This window comes from Scaptodrosophila lebanonensis, unplaced genomic scaffold (genome assembly GCF_003285725.1).
Source record: "Scaptodrosophila lebanonensis strain 11010-0011.00,11010-0021.00 unplaced genomic scaffold, SlebRS2 tig00000080-arrow-pilon, whole genome shotgun sequence".
Taxonomy (NCBI): Eukaryota; Metazoa; Arthropoda; class Insecta; order Diptera; family Drosophilidae; genus Scaptodrosophila; species Scaptodrosophila lebanonensis.
Genome location: NW_022060561.1, coordinates 3,098,019 through 3,108,038, shown reverse-complemented (window position 1 = coordinate 3,108,038; position 10,020 = coordinate 3,098,019). Strand labels below are relative to the sequence as shown.

The 10,020-nt window shown below is 33.6% G+C and overlaps 1 long non-coding RNA gene across 1 annotated transcript; it reads left to right on the top strand.

Moving 5' to 3' along the window:
• The first annotated feature begins 8,616 nt into the window (after window positions 1–8,616).
• On the top strand, window positions 8,617–9,346 carry LOC115626118. Its single transcript, XR_003995559.1, has 2 exons — window positions 8,617–8,948; window positions 9,013–9,346. It is a non-coding gene; the product is annotated as an uncharacterized LOC115626118 (long non-coding RNA).
• The last annotated feature ends 674 nt before the right edge of the window (window positions 9,347–10,020 follow it).

Sequence of the window (10,020 nt, the reverse complement as noted above, 5' to 3'; positions counted from 1 at the left end):
AATTTGAAAATTTGCATATTACATCAGCATGCACATTTACTTGTTTATATGGCTATATAGCTACACATATACGTACGCGTAGGTATATAAGCACTGTCTGTGTTGTGCTTACAATTGGGTTTTGATAAGAGACTTGACTGTGGTCGGCTCACTAAATGCGTGACGGCTATTACAATGGACCCCCCAGACAGTCTGGATATTGTGGCTTAAAGTTGTATTTGAAAGTGAGCCACAATGCGGTTTTATGGTTGCGACAAAGAGAACGCACATATGTACTCACTTACATACACACATATGTATGTATATATGTAGGCGTTGTTTTCAATTTAACGTTCGAGTGACTCTCGAGTGCTTTTCATTAGTTTATTTAACTTGAACACACACACACACACACTCAAGCACATACCTATATGTACACAGATTCTTATGTTGGAAAATGTCAAACGTGCAAGGCGGGTATGCCGCCTGCATTTTTCATTTAAAGCTCACACACTCACCAGCTATAAACAACACAGACACCAGCAACAAAAATAAATAAATAAAAAATTGCACCCCAAAAAATGACTTACAATATTTTATGGGTCACAAAAAAATGTGCCGCCATTTGGTAAGGATAAAAATAAAATATAAGAACGCCAGCTCGACCAGTATACTTATTTTTATGTCAGATATGTGTATGTATATACCTAAATACATATATGTATGTGTTTGTATGTATGTCTTTTTCAAAGTAAATGTTGTTGTTGTGCGCAACTAATCAATGGTTATGGTTTTTACACTCCAAATCCGAGTCGAATGTATACAAAAAATAGCAGACACGAAGTAAAGGTTGCAATTTTGTATATTTAAACATGTTAAGCCTTGCACATTGGTTAAAAGATTTCTGAAAGTTACGTAATAAATCCAATAAACTTTAGTTGGAAAATTAAGCATAGTTCTCAAAGAAATTGTTCAGTGGGTTGTGAGTTCTCATACTATATTGCAGGCTATACACAACACTTCTCAGAGAGGATTTGTACACATTTTATTATAATTTCATCACCCAGGGTTTCCTGCACATAGAGATTGAATAGGAATTTATTAATTCTATTTAAAATTGTATTTAAAGCTTAATGTATAAATATGCTTTCTAACTTGGACATCTTTAAAACGCAATCTTATAGGTTTATAAGAGAGGAAATTAGTATTGATTATTATTATTGATTTGATATGAGTTCAACATATCTCCTTATCAATTTAGTAAAGTTAAACAATTTAAATTTATTATTATATGTAAGAACGAAGTAAGAGTATCGCCTTATCAGCGCTATAGATATTACTATGTTTTATCGGTTAGTGTGAAAATCTCATTTTTGTATCAACTTGAAGCACTGTTTGTCTTTCAGCTACTTTGAAAGATTTTGCCTTCCCCTTCACCATCATTGCTTCAGCATCATCAGGCAAGGCCAACTATCAGCAACACGCGCTTCGCGCGTTGAGTAAAAATCGCTGATGTGCTACAAAATAAAACGTAGAGCAGGAGAAATACATTTTTTCCACGGCAGCCAAAAAGGTTGCGTTCGTGACCTTTGTCAGGCGTTTTATAGTTGTCCCTGCTGCTGTTTACTTTTTTTGCTCTTGGCATTTCTTTGCTGAGCTGATTTGCTTCAAGTATTTGTTCACACACACACACACACACATATGCACACACACGCACACTAGTTACACGCTCGTTTGGTACGTGCTAGAGCTGTGCCACTCGCTGGCACGCACGGTTTTTTCGTCGTACTTCTTTTTATACATGCTTGGGAACATCAACTGCATGTTGCGTATACGCACAGTTCGCCACGCGCAGAAAAGTATGCTTACTTATTTCCTTGGGTGTGTGTTTTCAACATTTCCACCCCTTATGCCCTGCATCAGATGGCTAAGTAGGGTATATTAGTTTGAGCAAATATATAGTACATACATATAATATATAATATAATATAATGTTATTTAATATAGAAAATATTAAGGACATTTTTTAGCAAAGCAGCTTTGTTCCGGTAATACGCACCCAAAACAGATTCGCCATTCCTCTTTATAAAACAATGAACATAAAACTCCGGTGGAGTTTTAGTTTAGGTAGAGTATTTCGCTGTCGGACTTGGTAGATTCTAACATTGTCTCTTGTTTGATTTTAACTGCTACGTCAAGTATATCTAGATTTTTGCATTGAAACTGGCAAGTCACTGGAATTTGTTTCGGTTTGCAAAATATTCGTTTGTTTTCGGCATGTGTATTGTTCTCTAATATATTTTCTACAAGTATGTGTCGGAATTCACACCTCGTTTTGATCTTCAACAAACTCATTAATATTTAAGCAAACTAACTGAGCTAACTACTTGATATTTCAGGAAATACTTCTGGTGAAATATATTATGAGATTGGTATCAAAATTTGATATTATGTTGATTCTAAAAAAAATAAGTTAGTGAGAGAGATAAGGATATACCAAAATCAACAGCTGATGTACGGAAAAAGATTACAACTTCGCTCATAAGTTTGGATTTCAATCAAATATTGTATGAAAACAAAACATTTTTAGGTTTAGTCAGAGTAAGAAATTCCGCTAGTTGGAAAGTTTTGATTTCCTGAGCTATGGTACAATTGGCTAATAATTTTCTTATAATTTGCTTATAATTTGCGTCGCATTTCACACATTTCATCACGAATCAAAAGCAATTAGCAAGAGCGCAATTTTTGTTTGTTTCAACATTTTTGAGTTTGAGCCCGACATGGAAGCTGTGGAGTTTAGTCACCATTTCTAAAACATATTTAAGATAATAGTATAATATTGTATGCACCCAGTTCCAGATTGTATTATACTTTTTCTATAAATTGTTATCTAATTTCCAACAAACTTAATTTTAAGACATTTTTCAGTTAAATCGATATATGTGAAGTTTAAATTTAAACTCGCGAGCCGTTTCGAAGTAAATATAATTTTACAGTCCGATTCAAATTCAAAGTGAAAATAAAATAATAGCAATAAAAGAAATATTATAAATAAATCTTATCAGTATAAATCAGCGAAAAGTTTTTGGAAATAATAAAAATAAGTGTATTGCTCAAAATATATAAGTACCATGGCATCATAGTGCACTGATGATCTGAGGGGGATTGCTTTGAAGTGGACGAAATGGATATTGATGAATAAATAAATGTTCTTCAAAGTAATTCAAAATTCACCCTTTCTTCTGAACAGACATAACCTCCTTCTAGTATTCCTTATTATTCCTTGATGCACCACACATATGTAATCGAAGAAAACTGTGAGGAAAACCTTCACCTTTTCTTTTGAACAGACCTCGTAGATTGAATCTTTAAATTTTTTAAATTATGGTATTAAAAAAACGTGTCGAATTACACAAATCATATTAGGGCATACCTGTATTACATTAAAGCATTAACTAAACTTTATTTTTTATTTCTTCATTATAGTTTTAAACATATTGCAAAACTGATCAGACATGTGGGGTATCTTATTGTCTGGAAATGAATGTAAAAGCTTGTGGCAACTATTATTACGTTGAGACGGTTCAGACGGTGAGGCTTGCTATATGTCGAAAAATACAAATATTCTATTTAAAGGTAAATTGGTTTGTTGCAAACAAGCTTTGCATCGGTAAAAATGCCCATTTAGTGAACTTAGAGGAAAAAAAAAAATACTTACGAATGCGGGGATTCGTAGAAACTCAATCGTTTTGGATCTCATCATTTGGAATCGACACTCTGCGTTTAACAGTCAAAGAGAAGAGCAAAGTGGTTAGAAGCTCTTTTACATTTGGGTATAAAAATAGTCCGTTAGGTCATTGTGGCCGAGTTAAAATACTTGGTGCTGAGCTCGACTATGCTCTCTCTAATTGTGAAGGGCAAATGCATTTCATATGTAAAAGCAATGAATAATGCTTTTCATTACCGAAAATAAATACCCTATCAATCACCTGTGATAAAAGAACACCAAAAAATAACAGTCATCTTTATGGGGTTTTTAATTATACGAATACATTACAAATATGATTCAATTATGCATCGATGGTGTGTAAACCAATATAATGCACCCTATTTTGATGTCGCTAAAGGTTTCCTATTACTATTACTTTGTATTTGAGGACTGAACTTTTATGTTGCGTATACGCACAGTTAGGCACGCACTGAAAAGTATCCTTCGCAGTTTTACTCGCGTATGAGCTTATCCTTTAGTGTTACTCTATTTTCCGTCAAAACATACAACTCGAGAGACGACCTTGGAAAACACTATCATTTATAAAAATACGTTAATTCAGATACATCAGGCAAAAATGTAACGTCAAAGTACTTAGTTGTACTGTGATCAGAAGTTACACTTCAACCAACTAATACTTTTCACTAGCCAAAATAAATACCCCATAAATAACCTGAATTCGGTTCCATGTTGTGATTACAGACCATCAAAAGACAAGAGACTTATCTGTGGTCTTCCCAGATCCGGCTTTTCTAACATTTACTTTAAATTTGTGAACTGTCTGAAACATTCTATGGACAAATCAAATAATCCTTTATAAGTGTATTCGTACATGAAAAAGCTAACTTCAGCGTGATTTCTTTTACATTTACTATATCCATAAGAACAAATCGTTCTTGAGTTGATCTTGTGCGCTTGGCGTTAAAAAATTACAGATATTTCAGCACTTGACCATGAAGTGACAGCCAGGAATGTATGAACTAAGGCTAAGCTTAGAAATGCTAAGCTGTGGTGGTATGTGGATGGGCGTTTGCAACTAACCACAAGCCAGCCACATGCAGGGGAGTGCGCGAGGGGGGCAGAAGATAGCCCACACAGGCTATGAGCCTAACCAATTCCGCAGTTGTTGATAGGCTTATAGTTGGCTTCCACTCGGTTCGGTAAGCGACACAGTCTTACACTCAGAATCCAAAACTCAAATTTAGAAATTAATTTTCATGAATAATAATTATTGTGTTAATTTTTTGTTTTCCTTGGCTTGGTCGACAATTATAATTTATTTGAAATCTTACCAATTAGTTTACAGTTAAACATGTTGTAAAGAAAAATCTGTCTTTAAAACGTTAAAGTTTGTTTATAAATTTGAATATAAGCCATTTCTATGCTTAATGTAAAATGTGAACAGAACAGCAGCAGCAGAAAGTTCTTCAAAAACTAATAACAAAATGGCTCGAATGTTTCTTAGTTTTTATTTAAATACAAGTATAAACAACTTTTGTCATATTAATGAAAAGTATACCTTTAAAGAAGAATTGTACATCAGGCAAAAATGTAACGACAAAGTACTTAGTTGTACTGTGATCAGAAGTTACACTTCAACCAACTAATACTTTTCACTAGCCAAAATAAATACCCCATAAATAACCTGAATTCGGTTCCATGTTGTGATTACAGACCATCAAAAGACAAGAGACTTATCTGTGGTCTTCCCAGATCTACTTTAAATTTGTGAACTGTCTGATACATTCTATGGACAAATCAAATAATCCTTTATAAGTGTATTCGTACATGAAAAAGCTAACTTCAGCGTGATTTCTTTTACATTTACTATATCCACAAGAACAAATCGTTCTTGAGTTGATCTTGTGCGCTTGGCGTTAAAAAATTACAGATATTTCAGCACTTGACCATGAAGTGACAGCCAGGAATGTATGAACTAAGGCTAAGCTTAGAAATGCTAAGCTGTGGTGGTATGTGGATGGGCGTTTGCCAGCAATACAGTTTGGTAGCAGACATTTTGTTAGCTCCATTTCTGTGGTTTTGCTAATCAGGTTAACCTTATCAAATGAATGAATAATAGCCTTACTACATAATACGCAGACAAGCAGGAACGATGCTTATTTTTCCTCTGCTGGGTATTTCGAAGACCTTGCTCGGCGAAAATTTTAGTTCGGGTTAGTTTCGAGAAATATATTTTGCATTGTCACTGCAATTTTCGCACAAGGATGTTGTTCCTCAAAAGTTTTGCGTATTGTTTTTCTGCTAAAAATGTCGCAAATGCAATAAATTGAAACTGCAGATCGTGCATCAAAACTTTTGTGCCATGGCCATCGTAATATAAATTGGCGGTGCACTGCAAAGTTCACCTTGTTGTCCAATATTTGGCTGCCACATGCAACTAACCACAAGCCAGCCACATGCAGGAGAGTGCGCGAGGGGGGCAGAAGATAGCCCACACAGGCTATGAGCCTAACCAATTCGGCAGTTGTTGATAGGCTTATAGTTGGCTTTCACTCGGTTCGGTAAGCGACACAGTCTTACACTCAGAATCCAAAACTCATATTAATCTCAAATTTAGAAATTCATTTTCATGAATAATAATTATTGTGTTAATTTTGTTTTTCTTCGCTTGGTCGACAATTATAATTTAATTGAAATCTTATCAATTGTTTAAGCATCTAACATTTCTAGCAAATAGTTTACAGTTAAACATGCTGTAAAGAAAAATCTGCCTTTAAAAGGTTAAAGTTTGAATATAAGCCATTTCTATGCTTAATGTAAAATGTGAACAGAACAGCAGCAGCAGAAAGTTCTTCAAAAACTAATAACAAAATGGCTCGAATGTTTCTTAGTTTTTATTTAAATACAAGTATAAACAACTTTTGTCATATTAATGAAAAGTATACCTTTAAAGAAGAATTGTTCCTTCAACTTTTATAAAACAACTTCAACTACTTCTATTTGGACAAATGAGCAAATATCATTTTAAGATAATAAACATTTTCATTTTAACAAACAAATATGCTGATATTAGGAGGAGTTATTAAATAAATGAAATAAGTTATTAAATAAATACCTATTTCATTTATTTATTTATTTATTTTTTATTCCTTTTCTCTTTAATAAGACGTATTGCCAATCAATCATTTATGGATGCGGCTTTCATCAACATGTTTATTAAAATTTTGTTTTTGCGATGTCGGTACAATTTTTCTTCGAGTGCATGTACACACTAGGTTCTACGTCATTGTGTGTGCGTGGGAAGGCCGTTTTGCTGACACAAGCAAGCCGCAAAATTGATTTCCTAATTGATGTCGCACAGTTGTCGTCGTCGTCTGTCTTACATGATGCAAATGAGGCATGGAAAGGGCGATAGAGGGACAGATATAAAGCTGAGTTGCACGGCAACAATATACATATAAACGCATGCACACAATCGGAACTTTATTTGGGCTGAACATTTTCGTAAGCTGATTCTTCACATGTGCAATTGAATTTCAATTTGTGTGAGTCATTCAGTCATACAAGTTGTCAATGATTTAGGATTAAGGCACAATACAAATTGCAGCTTACGTCTTCAAGGTTGTAATTAAATTGTCAATGGCAAGATTTTAGAGCAACAATGGTGGCTAAACGTAATTTGTGCAGTAAATTAATACATATACGAGCTAGGGAAGCTAATTTTGATAACATCCCTTTGGCGAAAAAGTATTAGCAGTCTATTTTAAATAGAAGCGAATGTGTTAAGAGTTTAATATTGATTTCCTATCCCATTAATCATCTGTCTACATAGTTTGAAAAAACACAATAACAACGATAATTGTTGATTAATCAATTCTAAAAAAAAATTAATTAAAAATGTAGCATATTTTTAGTGCAATTATAGATATTTGTATGCAAAAAAGTTCTTATTTCTTTCAATATAACAGCAATTAAAGTTATTTATTTTATTTCCTCAAATCTATCTTTGAGGATTTTCTTCAACAAAAGGCTTACTTTTCGAAAACATGTGAAAAGAATGGATAGCCCTTAAAATAGTTAAAATTCTTAGAAAATATTTTATATATATATACGTTGTTTTAAATGTGATCCCATTTTCTATAATAATTAATATTATTTTCTTTAATTTCCAAACTCTCTTTAAGGCATAAATCAACAGTCTATGTTTGGTTGTACCTGAAAATTTCCACCACTCTCAAAATGATATAATTTGATTTTCTTTTAGTACCTTAATCATATCTTACTCCAGTGCCGACTGCATGCCTCATTAACATTTTGTAGGACCTACGGAGCGTTTTAAATGGGCGCAGCATCGGCCCTTTGGCCATTTAGGCCATTTGCTCATCTGCCATTCAAGTTGGCGGACCTGTTTTACGACAAACATGCGGCAGGGTTTTGGTAATTGGTATTAAGACGGAACGAGCGCAAAGGGAGGCCAGACGAGAAGCAAACAATGCCGAATTCACCAAACATAACAAAAACAGAGCAGGAACAACAATAATAAAAGAGTAGGTTTATTTGAAAAGTCTGAAAACTAATTTAGTTAACGACATCCAAAGAAGTCTTTGTGGGACAATATTATAATGCTCTTTATCGGATATAAGAAACATGTTCATAGAAAAGTACGCCATACTCTGCACCTAAGTGGGCATTGAATTAGTATTTAAGAACCAGTATACTCTACAAACACATAATTCAGTAGTTTTTAGTAAGACTCAACAATACACAAGAAACGTGTTAATTGGCCAACACAGAAACATTCAACAGGTTTGTTTATAAAGTACCAGTATAACTGATTTATATTTCATTTTTATATAAATAAATAGTTAGAAATGGATATATATCTAATGATACGCAAGAATAAAACTACATTATTTTTTGAGGCCAAGGATAACACCAAAGTTCTTGAATTGAAATACATGATAGCGTCCCTTTTGAAAGTCCGGCCTCTCAATCAGCAATTATACACTAAAAATAATGTGCTTATGTTCAATTCTGACGAGTTGAAGGAATATGGGATCATTTCTTCAACTGCGACGCCACAAGAACCAGCCCAATTAGGTCTGGTTTTAAGAAACTCGGAGGGGGACTTCGAACCTGTTGAAATCGAACCATATTCAACGCCACCACCCATGCCTATTGTTGGCTCCAAAGAGCATGACTGAGAGGGTAAAAATACCTTTTAATCCACATAGCAGTTGTAAGTACAAAAAAAGAAGAAAAGTGGAGCTCGAGTAATGCTGCTTCAACTTTATCAATCCAAGTAAAACTACAAATGTTCCTAGTTTCTTCATTAAAAACGCAAAATCATCCTGGTGGCCACAATTGAGCGGAAGTGAGACCATCCCCCGTATCTCTAAAGGATAGCAGTTTAACAACTTTTAGAAAAGCAGGAAAACTTTTGAACCGGGCTCTACTATTATTTATACTTCCAGATGTCTAGCATTACAATTTTCATAAATTTTATAACACCTGTAAAGTGAGATTTATGCCAAAGTTATAGGTCTCTAGAGGATAACAGCATTACAACTTTTATTGTCTAGCTGGTGATCGATTTAGTACATTTCAGCACATTAAAAATTCAATATGGAAAACATACAACTCGGCTTTCACTTTTTTATACAATCATGTTGGGGATGGACTTAAATTTTATAGGGAGCTTTTTCCATTTTAAAAGTTGTTTCAAATTATTAATTATATTTAAAGAATGAAGTGAGTTTGTTCAAAACTGGTTTGGCAATATTTAAAAGTTGTTTCAATATTTGTTCATTACCTGTTCAACAAATATGTAGAACCATATTTGTGAACCATATTGTAAACATTTTGGTATACTATAACAAATGGAGTATATAAACAATTCTAGAAAAAATTAAATAAATGAAAAGAATTAATTATAGGAAGAACACTTACTCTCTGAAATAAACCTCTGGATTGCAATTACAAATACATTTAATGTTTAGCTTTTTTTAAACATACATATGTATTATGGTCGGTTATTATATTTCAAGTTCTTCTACTGATTGGTAAGTTATATTAAAGGAACTTTAATGTGCGAAACAGATCTCTTTCTAATCCTTTAACAATAGCACAAAAGGTCAAAGAAGCTACAACTTTATGCAATCGTTTTGTAATCATAGACCAGAACGAATATGTGTGCTTGGTTTTAGTTTTTTTACAGCAACACTGATATGTGACAAAGGTAACAAAGGCAAACGATCTCTGTGCTTCAAAGCCCGTTAACAGCTTAAGGTCTTTTCAATTCCCAATCATTT